A 12,395-nucleotide genomic window follows, 5' to 3' on the forward strand; every position below is an offset into this window, starting at 1 on the left:
TCTATTTCATACATGTAAAGTGCTTAAAGAAGTAAGCACTCAACAAATCAGGGAGGGGCAAAACATCGTAATGGCCTAAAATGGTCCAAAAGTTGGGAATGGGCTACTGCACTGTGGGTATCACATGAGATTGCTCTCCTGCACTCTGCCATCACCATGAGAAGGGTAACCCAGGCTACCCACTGTTCCCCAGAAGATGAGCGACCCCCGGAGGAGAGCCGTTCTCCCTGAGGTGCCCCAGCCATGCCTGGTCCAGAGCGCAGCCCCTGCCGGCCTGCAGACACATGCGTATGACAGCTGAAGTACAAATGCATGGGTTTGGCCAGGTCCAGGTGGCTCAGGCGACCCCCAGCCAACTCATGGTGGCATGAATTTTAATAAAAATTCAGAGTCAATTTAAGCTCAGAGTTCTGGGGTAGCTTAGAACAGAGCAACAAATAACCAACACATGACAGGCGTTCCTCCTTTTACTGCATTTAGCAGATATTGCATTTTTTACAAATTAAAGATTTGTGGCAACCCTGTGTCAAGCAAGTCTATCTGCAACAGCATTGCTCACTTCATGTCTCTGTGTCACATTCTGGTAATGTGCACGATATTTAAAACTTTCTCATTATTATTATAGGTCTTACAGTGATCTGTAATCAGTGATCTATGTCTATGACTCACTGAAGGTTTGAATAATGGTTACCATTTTTCAGCCATAAAGTATTTAATTATGGTATGAACTTTTTAAAAGACATAATGCTATTGCACACTTAACAGACTACAAAAAGTGTAAAAATAACTTATACGCACTAGGAAACCAAAAAATTTGTCTGACTCGCTTCACTGTGATATTCATTTTATTGCAGAGGTCTAGAACCAAACCCACAATATCTCCAAGGTGTGTCTGTATATTTTATTTTTACTTGTTTATTGTCTCTTTCCCCCTTATTAAAATGAAGTTCAAAAGACTGGCTTCGGTAATGACTAAGATCCTGCCCTTCCAACACTCCTCCAGAAAACTAGAAACTCAGATAACTACAAACAGCAGCTACCTGAAGGCATGGAGGACAAAGACCAACAGGCAGATGAGAAGTCTACACTTGGAGGAAGAGAGTTGCAAAGAATCAGTTCATGGTTTCACAGCCTTTACCTGGGGATCCGTGAGGGGGAAATGCAGTCTTTCTAGACTAGAAGCCAGAAAAACGAATCGGGAAACCATTGCCACTGGGAAGAAGGGAAACAATCTGAGAAGGTATCCCCAACTCTGTCTGCCCACATCTCTGGCTGACCCCTGGGCCACACACATGCACAGGGTACACTCACTGCAACTCAGCTAGAGACAGAAGGGCCGCCCTAAGAGTCAAACTGCTGCCTGAAAAACAGAGTTTGTAAGTTTGAGTCCAACCAAAATAACTACCTGCTAAAACTAAAGAAACTCAAAACTCACTGAAGAAAAACAACAGAACCCAGAGTCTCTCAAATTTAACTTTCTCGATGTCCTAGATAAGATCCAAACTTACCATATGTGAAGAACCAGGAAAATGGAAGACATTCTTAAAATGAAACAACTGAGACCAACCCTGGGATGACCCAGGTGCTGGAAGTAACAAATCACAATGTTAAAAAAGCGATTATACATTCTTTGGTAAAGTGAAATATATACTCATAATGAATAAAAAAATAAGAAATTTCAGCAGAGAAAAATAAGTCAAAAAAAAAAAAAAAAGAATCAAATGGAAATTCCAGAACTAAAAAATTAATATACTGGATGGACTGAACAGAGAACTGGAGATGACAGAGGGAAGATCTTGAAGACAGAGCGAGGGAAATTATCCAATAAGAACAAAGAAAAAAAAAAGGAAATAAAAATGAACAGATGTTCAAGAGATCTGTTCAATAATATTAGACATGTAATTAGAGTCCCAGAAGGGGAAGAGTGAGAATAGGGCAGAAAAACTATTTGAAAAATAATTGCTGAATATTTCTAAAATTTGGTAAAAGATATATATTTATAGATTCAAGATACTCAGCAAATACCAAGCAGGATTAAATATAAAGAAGGCCAGCCAATGTCAAACTACTGGAGCCAAAGGTAAAAAAAAGCAAAGTTTAAAAACATCTAGAGAAAAATGACACATTACAAGAGAATGATTCAGTTGGAAGTTGGTCTCTCATCAGAAATTACAGAGGCCAGAAGACAGTGGAACATCTTTAATGTGCTAAAAGAACTATTGAAGAATTCCCATATCCTGTAGGTAAATCCTTCAAGAGTGAAAACAAAATGAAGAGAATTCATTATTAACATACCTGCACCACATGAAAGGTTAAAGGAAGTTCTTCAAACCAAAGGGACATGCTACCAGATGGAAATCCAGGTCCTCAAGAAAGAATGAAGAGCATCAAAAATAGGAGTTATGACATTGTCCTGTGGGGGTTATATTATACGCACATGTAATACATATAACAACTATAGCATAAGGACAAGGTAGGTCAGGGGTGGAAGAAAATGTGCAACCACACAGTGGTAAGTTATCTATCTTTTATGTGAAATAGTAACATTATAAACTGTAAGAGGACTGTGATAAGTGAAGAATATAAATTGTAATCTCTAGAGCAACTGCTAGAAAACAACATACAAAGATATACTAAGAGGAAAATTAAAATGGAACTGTTAAATACACACATACACAGATAATCCAAAAAGAAAAGGAAAAAAGCAGAGGAAGAGGAATAGAGAAACAAAAAGCTGAGGGGGAATAAATTGCAAACAAATAAGAAAATGGAAGCCTGAAGCCCAACCATATCAATAATTATATTAAATATTAATGGAATAAATTTTTCAAGTAAAAGTCAGAAATTGAGTTGGATTTTTTTTTAAGCAAGACCAGCTATACACTATCCATAAGAGCTATACTTTAAATATAAAGACACAGATCAGCTGAAAATAAATGGATGGAAAAAGATATACTGTGCAAAGAGTTAACATATGTATATAGTTGGCTATATTAATATAAGATAAAACAGGTTTTAGACAAAATTATGAGAAATAAAAGATATTTCCTAATAATTGGGTCAACCTACTAGAAACACATAATCAAAGTATGGAAGTCCCTCATAATAGAGCCTCAAAAATACATGAAACTGGAACACTGTTCACCAATAAAAAGGAATAAACCACATGCTACAACGTAATGAATCTCAAAAATGTTACATAAGTGAGAGAAATCAGACACAAAAGACATATGTTATATGATTCCATTTATACAAAATGTCCAGAAAAGGCAAATATCTAAAGACAGAAAGTAGCTCAGTGGTGGCCCGGGGCCTGCAACAGATTAACTGTTGGATATAAGGGATCTTATTGGTGTGATGGAAATATTTTAAAATTGGATTATTCTGATAGTTGCACAACTTAGCAAATCACACACACACATTAAAAAAAAATCACTGAACAGATGAACTTCATGGTACATAAATGGTACCTCAACAAAGTTTGTTTTTAAAAAGCAAAAACATTCATGAAGCAAAAACGGACAGAATTAGAGGGAAGAACAAGGCAATCCCACAATTACAGTTAGATATTTTAATATCCCTTTCTCGGCAAATGATAAACTAGGGAGAAAAATTTTTTTAAAATAGATAACCTGAATAACTCTACCATCATGACCTATTGACAATTACAGAATACTATGCCCAATGACCGCAAAATATACATTCTTTTCAACTCAGTGGTTCTCAGCAAGGGAAATCTTTCCTTCCAGGGGACATTTGGCACTGTCTAGAGATATTTTTGTTATCACACCTTGGGAGATGCCGCTGGCATCTAGCAGGAAGCAGCCAGGGATGCTGTTAAACATGCACAGGACAGCCCCCACCACAGAGAATGATCTGATCCTACAAGTATATGGTTCTATGATTGAAAGACTCTGCTTTCAAGTACATTTACCAAGATGGATCATGTGTTAGGATACAAAGCATGTCATAGTAAGTTTTAAAAGACTGAAATCATACAGAATATATTCCCTAACCAAAACAGAATTAAACTGGAAAACATTAAGATATCTAGGAAAATACCAAATATTTGAAAATCAAACAACATATTTCTAAGTAATACATGGGTCAAAGAAAAAAACCACAGAGAAATTAGAAAATATTTTGAACTAATGACAAAGAAAATGTATCAAAATTTGTGGGATGTAGCTAAAACAGTGCTAAAAGGAAACCGTATAGCATTAAATGTGTATATTAGTAAATATAAAGAGCAGGGACTGTCTTTTCTGTTTGCTTTAACTGTTATATCCCTAGTGCATAAAGTAATTTCTAGCATTTAATAGGTACCCAGTACATATTTACTAAATAAATGAATATGTAACTGAACAAAAGACTGAACAAATGAAAAGATGTCTAAGCGCCAACAGTGGCATCTGGGTGGCAGAATTACGAATGATTTTCTTTTTATACATTCCTGTGTCTGACTTTTTAAAAATAATTCACAGGCACTATATTTTTTTAATTAGTAAAGCTTTTAAAAAAATCTAAATGGCCCTCCTCTGGGAGATAATAAAAGGATTATAACCAACTGAAACCATACATAATTTGGATAGCTAAAATTAGGTTCTACTAAAGCTCTTGTACTTGAAGAAGGGTGAAAACAAAGAAACACTGTCTCCCTTTAGATGCAAATCTCTTCCTCCACTTAATTGTTACAGGGAGAGAGAAGAAAGGTACAAGTCTAATTAACTGACTGGAGACATTTACTGTAACCCTCTCAATTCCCAGGGCAAACTGCTTCCAGAATTAAGAGTGTGAGAAAGCACTGCTCGGGTGGACCAGCTCCACCCGGGACATCAAAACATGGCACTAAACCTTTCCATTCGGATTCTTCTCTCTCCCCCGTCTCACACTGACATAGTCAAAAGCAATGAGTGATGATCAAGCAATATTCTTTTTCTTTTCTCTCTTCCCAGAAAGCTGCCAGAAAATAAAACCATTTTCTTCCCACACACAGGGATCTCATTCTGGTTTAACTGAAAACACAGCTTGTCTCCAAGGAAACATATATATCACTAAGACTCCAATACTCTCAGCAGGTCCAGGCTACATCTTATTCTCCTTTCTTCTCCCGCAATTCTGGGCATGGAGTTCCCCCAAAACTAGTGTTAAAAGGGTGGGAGAGACACTACTTGCTCTTATTAATTAATTACAAATCAATTAACAGAATAATACATAGGGCATACATGTAAATCATAAGCTTTGCTAAGTTTCTGAGTAATTAAAATTCTATTCAAATGTGCTTCTAAATTCCAAAGACTCCTTTGCTGGGCTTAGTAGAAAAGGTGACCAGGTGGCAGTTCCAAGCTGTCCTAGCCAGGAACTGAAAATGTGCTGGCTTAGAGGCAGTGCCAAAATGCTGGGCTGAGGGGAAAATGGCGACTACAGCCCACCTGAGTCCTGGGAACTCAGAACCTCAGCTCAGTGAGTGATCCCACCTGACTGCGTCGCCCATTCTTAACTCCTCTCCTGTGAAGGGCTCAGAACATCTACTGAATCAATTTTAACCCCTGCAAACAAGTCAAGAAGGAGCATACAATTGGTACTTAATAAAGCAGGTCTTTAGACAACCTTCTAGCTCCAGGAACAGATATAAATATGTCTTAAAGCCACCAAGCATAAAAAAACTCCTACAGCTGATAAAAGAACTCAGCAAGGTAGCAGGACACAAGATTAACATACAGAAAACAGCTGTGTTCTTTACACTAACAATGAAATATCAGAAAAGGAAAGAAATAATACCTTTTAAAATCACATGAAAAAATAAAAGTAAAAAATACTTGGGAATAAACCTGATCAAGGAGGTGAAAGACTTATATGTGGAGAACTACAAAACTGATTAAGGAAGTTAAAGATGACTTATAGAAATGGAAAGATATCCCATGCTCTTAGATTGGAAGAATTAATACTGTTAAAATGGCCATACTACCCAAAGCAACCTACAGATTTAATGTGATCCCTATCAAATTACTCAGAACACTTTTCACAGAAGTAGAACAAATAACCCTAAAATTTATATGGAATCATAAGACTTGGAATAGCGAAACGAATGTTGAAGAAAAGAATGAAGCTGGAGGAATAACCCTCCCAGACTTCAGACAATACTACAGAGCTACAATAATCAAAACAGCATGGTATTGGCATAAAAACAGACATACGGATCAATGGAACAGAATAGAGAGCCCAGAAATAAATGAACATACCTATGATCAATTAATTTTGGAAAAAGAAGAAAGAATATACAATGGAGAAAAGACAGTCTCTTCAGCAAGTAGTGTTGGGAAAGCTGGACAACCATGTGTAAATCATGTGAAATTTGAACACTCCCTCACACCAGACACAAAAATAAACTTAAAATAGCTTAAAGACTTAAAACATAAGACCAGACACTGTAAACCTCCTAGAAGGAAACACAAGCAAGACATTTTCTGACATCAATCTTAGCAATGTTCTCCTAGGGCAGTCTACCCAGGCGATAGAAATGAAAGCAAAAATAAACAATGGGACCTAATTAAATGTATAAGCTTTTGCACAGCAAAGGAAAACATAAACAAAACAAAAAGAGAACCTATGGACTGGCAGAAAATATTTGCAAATGATGTGACTGACAAGGGCTTAATTCCAGAATGTATAAACAGCTCATATAGCTTAATAACAAAACAACAAACAAACCAATCAAAAAATGGGCAGAAGACTTAAACAAGCAATCCTCCAATGAAGACATACAAATGGCCAATAGGCACATGAAAAAATGCTCAATATCCCTAATTATCAGAGAAATGCGAATCAAAGCTACAATGAGGTATCACCTCACAACAGTCAGAATAGGCCTCATTAAAAAGTCCATAAACGATAAATGCTGGAGAGGGTGTGGAGAAAAGGGAACCCTCCTACACTGTTGGGGGGAATGTAGTTTCACGCAGCCATTATGGAAGACAGTATGGAGATTTCTTAAAAAACTAAAAATAGACTTACCATATGATCTAGCAATCCCATTCCTGGGCATATATCCCAAGGGAACTCTAATTTGAAAAGATACATGTACCCCAATGTTCACGGCAGCACTATTTACAATAGCCAAGACATGGAAACAACCTAAATGTCCATCTACAGATGACTGGATAAAGAAGTTGTGGTATATTTATACAATGGAATACTACTCAGCCATAAAAAGAATAAAATAATGCCATTTGCAGCATCATGGATGGACCTGGAGATTGTTATTCTAAGTGAAGTAAGCCAGAAAGAGAAAGAAAAATACCATATGATATCACTCATATGTGGAATCTAAAAAAAAAGACACTAATGAACTTACCTACAAAACAGAAACAGACTCACAGACATAGAAAACAAAATTATGGTTGCTGGGGGCAGGGAAGGGGGTGGAAAGGGATGAATTGGGAGTTTGAGATTTGCAGATACTAACTACTATATATATAAAATAGATAAACAACAAGTTTATAATGTATAGTACAGGAACGTACATTCAGTATCTTGTAGTAACCTATAATGAAAGAGAATATGAAAAGGAATATATATATGTATATGCATGACTGAAACATTTTGCTGTACGCCAGAAATTGACACAACATTGTAAACTGAATATACTTCAATTTAAAAAGAAATGAGAAAAAAAAAGCCTCTGAGAATCTCTGAAAACCACAGATTTGCAAAGCAAAAACTCAGTTTAAATGGAAAGGGAAGAAATTAACAACAACAAAATTAAGCTCCAACTGGCCTAGCAAATCTTATGATTCAAGCAGAGAACCACCAACGGAGCACTGAGGCTAGACTGGGAAATTCCCACGCCTCAGTTCTAAAATGCCTTGGTCAAGGTCATCTGGGAAAATCAGACTGAATGGCCCCCTTAAAATCGTCTCTCCAAGACTACTGCAGAATGAAACCATTCGTCTCCATAAACCCCTCAGTTGACATTTGCACTGCAATCACAAGCAACATTTACAAAGGGCGAGAGACCCTGGAAAAGGAAAAAAAATGTTGTTTTCTGAAAGCATGAAGACTGGCACAAAGAGTTTTGCACAGTTGGAGGAACAACCAGCTGAGGCCATCACAACAGAGAGGCTCCCCAGGGGCTAATTTGCCGCTCCAGATCTAGCACAGTTTAATCCCACTGTGAGAGTTCACTAATGGTACTGGCAATTCTGACGGAAGCACTCTGTAAAGGCTGCTTGCCCTGGGCAGAGGACGCTACTCAAAGCAGGTCCTGTATTTCTCAATCTGTGAAATAAAACTAACTTATTCCTTCTTTTATACTAAGTTCTCAGCATTTTACAGTAACAACAACAAAGCCCGCAGGCTATGTATTTTCTTAGAAAGTAGAGGGCTTTCCAACAATTAGAGCTTTCTAAAAATGGAGCACATCACTTCGGGAGATTGAGTTCCCTCTCCCTGGATGGGATCCAGCAGATGCTGGTGACCGACTGGCTAGGACATCACAGAAGGGACTCAGGCATTGGTAGAGAAAGGATTAGGTGACTCCCATCCAGTTAAAGGATCTAAGAAAATGGAGGTGATTATCCAACTAATTCTGGGGGGTTGGGGTGTAACATTCTTGCCACAAATCTAATCATTTCAGGGGACAAAAAAATGCAGGTTTTTCAGGAAGCACCCTCTTCCATAAAGACACACCCACACATTCCAATTCTCTTCCACAAACCTAGCATAAATGGTTGGAATCCCACTCTGACAAACTCTACAGTATGACCCAGAAGTTTGGGAGGAATCTTGGCACACAGACTTTCAATTCACAGTAACTCTCCTTGAAATCACAGGGTGGGGTAACAGCTTCTGCAATACAATTATCTGGGGGGTGCAATGTCTGCATTTGCTGGGATCAACTGACCTGTTCATAGACAAAAAAAGAAACTACAAATGCAACTGAGCCTATTATCTGAAAATCCACACAGAGTACCACAAGATGGATTTAGTAACTGTTAATTTCAAAGATAACTAAAAGGATTAGACCAGCTGTCCAGTCTGGGCAGGTTTCCTGGCTAAATGTAGAGAGGTGATACCCCATTGTCTGGTTCCTGTATCATAAGCTCACAGGGTTCTCTCCACACTCCTTCACAGCATTTTGCAATTGTAGTTACAAAACCAATTATTCATTTTGTTGTAAGTGTCTGTCTTCCATACTGAAAGTTCCAGAAAGGCAAGGCTCTCACTGCATTCTCGGTGTCTGTACCTTTACATGCAGATGTGGAAAAACAAAGTAAGAAACATATTTACAGAATAAAAGAGTTCTCATCTATACAGCCACTGTATTACCAAAGTGAAGACATCTGAGAATAGTGGGCATAGGCAAGGATGTGGCTAAATGAGGAGGGGAGGGTATAGCTCAGCGGTAGAGTGGGTGCTTAGCATGCGCAAGGTCCTGGGTTCAATCCCCAGCACCTCCATAAACAAACAAACAAACCTAATCACCCCTCCCCTCTCATAAAAAAGTTAAAAAAAAAAAAAAAAGAAGACAAGAATGTGGACAGATGAAAATGCTTATACACTGGGTGTATAAAATGGTACAACCACTTTGGGAATTTGGTATTTTTCTAATGAGTTTAATGATAAGCACACCTTATTACCTAACAAATTTACTTTTCTGTATCCTAGAGAAATTAGACTTATGTACACTAGATTATATGTATTGGAACATTCACAGCATTGTTCATAGTTGCCCCAAATTGGAAATGACCAAATAGCCACCAACAGTAAAATGGATTCATGAATTGTGGTATATTCAGGCAATGGAATACTACATAGCAATGAAAGAACTAAAGCATCATGCAGCTACACAAGTAAATCTCATAAGGGACACTGAGACGAAAAAAAAAAAAACAGGACACAAAAGAATACATGCTGTATGATCCATTCACATAAAGATCAAAAAACAAGACAAACTGAACTATTTATTTAAGGGATGCAAATATAAGTTTCTAGTTCTACCAAACATTTGAAGAACAGATAATTCAAAGATAATTCTTACACAAGAAATTCTCCCCAAGAAGAGAGAGAAACTGGAGGCTACTACTGTACTTTGGGTGGGAGAGTCCCACACAGGAGGAGGAAAAACCCAGAAAATCCAGTAGGAAGTTACTGCAGTGGTTTAGCGGAGACTGCCAGGCAAGGGCTGATGGGTTCTTCTACCCACCTAGGTTCTTCTGACTGCTCTGAAAGTTAAATTGGCATGGGACAGATGTATAGGATAAAGTAGTGACGGTTGGCCCCAGCTAGGGTGGGAGCATTGGGACCCAGAGAAGCAGAGGATTAAAGAGAGATGCAATAGACAGGACTTGGTGATAGAGCAGACACTAGAGGTAAGGTGAGAATGGTGCCAGGGAATACTCCTTTATTAAAAGAAGGGAAGAGAGAAAAAAGACTGCAAATCTGCAAATTACACTATTTACAATACAGTCCTAATTCTGATGCTTAAAAGTATATGAACTTTTCTAAAAATAAATTCAGTATCAAAAAGAAGAGAAAACTGCAATGGGTTAAAACACATAAAATGTTAAAACTCATGAGGTTTAAAACAAAAGAAGAAAGAGGAGATGAAGGGTTTCAAAGGTTTTAGCATTGCTGGGAAAGTCGTAAAAAACCAAACCAAGTTAAGGATGCGTGTTGTAGTCTCTGGCATAACCTCTAGAAGAATTTGAAACTAACAAAATAATAGATGTCAAAAAAGAAAGAAAGAAAAATGTTTCATTGATACAAATAAAGCCAAGAGAAAAAAAAAAAGACTATAAATAGGTGGGTTAAGTAGAAGCAAAGAGTAGGACAGGAGAAAAGTACTGTCGTTTTACTGCACGTGTTCAGCACCACAGGATGCTTCCAGAATGTGGGAAATTCCTTAGGACAAACAACCTGATTTCTTCAACAACTAAATTGCAAGGGGAAAAACAGGAGGGGTAGTAACCTAAAGATTAAGACAGATACTGACCAAATGTGAAGTGTGGACCATGTTTGGATCCAGATTTGAACTAATGCTGCTCAAAAAAAAAAAAAAAAGATATTATCAGAGAAACTTGAACATTAAGTGAAAAATGATTTAAAAGAACTATTTTTAGGTGTGATAATGGTATCGTACCAATTTTTTTTTAAAAGATTCCTTACCATTTAGAGATATATAACAAAGTAATGAAGAAATTACAAATGAAATGATGTTACCTGGGATTTGCCTAAATACAGACCAGTTTGGTGACGGTGGTGGTGGGGGATGCTCAAAAGGAAAGATGATGGAGATGGACCAGTGTGTTAACAATCACTGATCCCAAGTAATACTCACATGGGTTTGATTACAGTATTGTCTCTACTTCTGTATTCATTTGAATTTTACTGGAATGTAAAATACAAAGGAACAGAAGGAGAAAGGGAGGGAGAAGAGACCTCTAGATAGATACGTATGTATAGAAAATGTTTTGGCAGGATATATTTCAAAGTGTTTAAATGGTTATCTCTGGGATAACGTGATCACAATTTTTAGAAAATGGTACAAATTTATCATCTCCGGGTGGGGAGATCACTGGGAACTTTCAGTCTCTTCTGGCTTAGCTATGTTTTGTAATTGTTTCTACAGTGAACAAATCAGAATGTTCAAAAACTGTTTAAAAGGACAGAAGACTGCCAAAAAACAAAGAGCTTCCCACTTAAATCACATTTCTTAACCATTTCTGGGTCCCAGTCCCTTTGCAGAATCTGATGAAAGCTACTGTCTCCCCAGAAAAATGCACAATCCTACAGGATTTTTCATACAATGTTAAAAAAAACTCTGAAACCCCAGATGAACCCATACTTTCTATATTATTAGCAGTTATAATAAATAATAATAGCTGACTTTTATTGCATACTTGGTATGTGCCAAGCATGTTCCTAAGTGCTTTCCAAGTGTTAACTCATTTAATCCTCCCAGCAACCCTACGGGATAGGTGATCTGATCACCCCCAGTTCACAGATGAGGAGTGGGGACAGAGAGACTGAATAATTTGCACAAAGTCCCATAGCTGCTGATTTTTTCGGTTGACTGGCAGAGCCAGCATACAAACTTAGCAGCCTGGCTCTAGAGCTGGCCTTTCAATTACCACATGAGGAGGCCACTCATTAGAGTTAAATCAAATGAAGCCAACGCAACATTCTCAATCCGGCTCTATAAAACCTCCTCTAACTCAGCTAGCACTAAATGCCTACCATGAGCCAGACTCACCCAGACACACAGCTCACCCTACCCTCACAACAGCATCTGTAGGGGACCATCCCGAACACCTGGCTGAGTGTTGGAGAATCAGAAGTCAAGCCTGTCTTCTGACTTCAAGTTCACCATACCACAGCTGATTCCCTTTAAGTTG

General features: G+C 37.8%; 1 protein-coding gene across 5 annotated transcripts in view; it reads right to left on the reverse strand.

Moving 5' to 3' along the window:
- The window catches only part of USP46 (ubiquitin specific peptidase 46), a 60,325-nt gene that overhangs the window by 19,946 nt on the left and 27,984 nt on the right, over nucleotides 1–12,395 (reverse strand). The gene's annotated exons all lie outside the window — the stretch shown is intronic.

Source organism: Camelus ferus, chromosome 2, assembly GCF_009834535.1.
Source record: "Camelus ferus isolate YT-003-E chromosome 2, BCGSAC_Cfer_1.0, whole genome shotgun sequence".
NCBI classification, from domain to species: Eukaryota; Metazoa; Chordata; class Mammalia; order Artiodactyla; family Camelidae; genus Camelus; species Camelus ferus.